Here is a 2,716-nt window from a genome sequence, read left to right as displayed (position 1 = left end):
GTGCTGCATGTCATTGCTTTGTGTAATCAGAAATAAATGACGCATTTTTTTTTTGTTTTACTGAACATATTCAATGGGGTCCAAAAGTCAGAAGCCAGTTTCCAACCTGTATTTGTTTCAGAAGGCTTCTAAGTCAGGCTAAGTTATACTGCCTAATTACACATGATTTGTAATAATGTGTTACATGTGTTTTTGTAGTGTTGATGCAGCAAAAGAGGATGGGTCACTTGGAAGAATTGTAAATGATGACCATATAAATCCCAATGCCAAGATGAAGACCTTGACAGTGGAAGGGAAGCCCCATCTGTGTTTGTTTGCAACACGTGACATAAGTCCAGGAGAGGAGATCACCTATAATTATGGTGACTCAGACTGGCCGTGGAGATGCAAGGTGGTTTAATTTTTACTCTGTGGAATTGATAGTTCTTATAAAGGACATGCTCTTACTATACAAAAATTCATTTACATATAAACATTTTATATTTTCCATCTCGCTTTGGTTTTAACACAGTTTATTCTGCATTAGAGTAATTAAATGTCATGGTTGATGTACTGAAATACATCTACATTGCTGCATACACACATCTATGATATTGACTGTATTAGAAAATGAATTTTACATGATTTCATCAGTCTGATATTTGTTATTAAAATCTTCAGACACTTGAAGAAACGTCTACGAAGGGGCAAAAGGCTGAGGTATCACCCATATCAGAGCCCTCTACAAGTACTCAAAAGGCATCAACAGGTCGGCGACCAAAAAAAGCATCTTCGACTGCATCAACTGGTCTTATCAAAAGCTTTGATGAGGTAAGTTAGATTTTCATGCAGTATAAACACAGATACACTACCACATGCAGGTGGTCAAATATGACTTAGGGGGACCATACAGTTAACAAGGTCCTTCCTCCAGTGTCATTGTATCTACCCTGGTAACGCAATTCACGCCTCTTACTGATGCCAAAACCGTTTATCCTTTTTAAGGTTAAAGAGCACCGTGAAAACTGCAACAAAAGATAAGCACATTTTCACATATACAACTCTCAAATCATTTTCTACACAAGGCAAACAAATTAATCACAATTCAATCGTAACAATTACCGTGTACGCCTGCTTGTCCAGAAGTAGACACTCTTTCGACCACTTTCTCTCTCCCAACTTAGCAGATCTCGCGTTACTCCAACCGGAAGTAACCTTTCACAATAATTTAACTTAACTCAAACGGTTAACAATAATAATAATGATATGACAGCAGAACCATGAGCTTAGGTTCAAGGAATTTCCATTATAAAATTTATGTAAACATAATAAAGAAAACAATCAAAAATCATGTTGCCATGGTGACGAACTGTTGTACTGAGCGTCAGCTACAGTCATCACTTTTGTTTTTTAAAAATACTTGGACAACCTGGTTTGATCTGTCTGCTAGTTTAATGGGCATGTTAAGTTGTTTACATCTGATGGATAAGAACTGAGTCACCAGTAATAAATGGAAGTAGAACAATATCTTATTCAAAACTCATTGATACAAAACTAGGAACTATGAAGGCACAGAGTCAACTTCATGGAGTTTGGTTTGCAATATTTTTCTTGTTTATCTTGACTTATTGCACATCTAAGATATATATATACACTGAATGGTATGGTGTTTATGATTGTAGCACATTCAATATGCTATAGGTATGCATGTTTAAGTACAGCCCTGTAAGTGCAACCGATTTTAGACATTTTCTTATTGGAGCAATACGCGTGATTATTATTTTCATCTTTAAATCCTCGCATTCCAGGAGGTCAGTTTTCAAAGAACTTAAAATGTTGACTAGCCAAATCTAGAAAGTTCTTTCTTTCTTTTTTTTATCCTAACAATGTCTAAAATAAGACAGATTATAAACTCTGTTGTAATTTTGAGCTTGTGTTCTCTTGTTCTCTGTTTTAGATGAACACTGAAAATAGCTAGAATCAGTTCACTTGATCTCAAATTGAAAATCTAATTTTTGTGTCACATTGATATTGGATTTAAATGGAATTGTTCTTTTAGGACTTTGTACATGTCATCAAAATGTGAATGTGAAATATTTTGCTGTTCAGACTGCTGACATTTTAATAACATTCTTCCAGCAGTGTCAAAATCATCGCCTTGTGTGCACAACAGTATCCTCCTTGGACAGATGCATTCAGTGTGTGGGGCCTGTATCCTCCTTTAAGTGGCTTGGCTATAAGTGCAAAGGTGAGATATATACAGCATTAGTATAATGTATGACTAATGGCAGTAGGTGGATATAGACTCCATCAGCGGTTTATAAGGTACATCCAAGCTAAAACTAACTCAGTGTTTTACAACAGTCCTGCAATTCATTCTCTTTCATGAAAGTTGTAATATTTTTTCTGAAATTGTTTTAGAGAGGTGTTAATTCAACTTTCTGATCATTTTGGTAGATGATGTTTGTGGTGTCTCTGAGCTGTGTTATGTCATACTGACAGATGTTTCTGTTATTCTTTTACACTCCATTTCTATCAATGAGGGTTGGCTAAAATATATATAACACAACACAGTTCAGTAGCACCACAAATTACAGCCCCCAAAATGATCAGAAAGTTGAATTAACACTTCTGAAACAATTCAAACAAAAACATTAGAACCCTTCATGAAGTTAGGATTTATTTTAAGACTGTTATATTACACTGCATTGATTTTGCCTAGGTGTGTCTAATGAAC

The 2,716-nt window shown here is 35.3% G+C and overlaps 1 long non-coding RNA gene across 1 annotated transcript; it reads left to right on the top strand.

The window, feature by feature from the left end:
• The first annotated feature begins 215 nt into the window (after window positions 1-215).
• On the top strand, window positions 216-2,217 carry LOC121192628. Its single transcript, XR_005895229.1, has 3 exons — window positions 216-391; window positions 661-810; window positions 2,119-2,217. It is a non-coding gene; the product is annotated as an uncharacterized LOC121192628 (long non-coding RNA).
• Window positions 2,218-2,716: the final 499 nt, after the last annotated feature.

Source organism: Toxotes jaculatrix, chromosome 2, assembly GCF_017976425.1.
Source record: "Toxotes jaculatrix isolate fToxJac2 chromosome 2, fToxJac2.pri, whole genome shotgun sequence".
NCBI classification, from domain to species: Eukaryota; Metazoa; Chordata; class Actinopteri; family Toxotidae; genus Toxotes; species Toxotes jaculatrix.
Note: the sequence above shows the minus strand (reverse complement) of the source record. Positions and strands in the feature narration are given on the sequence as shown.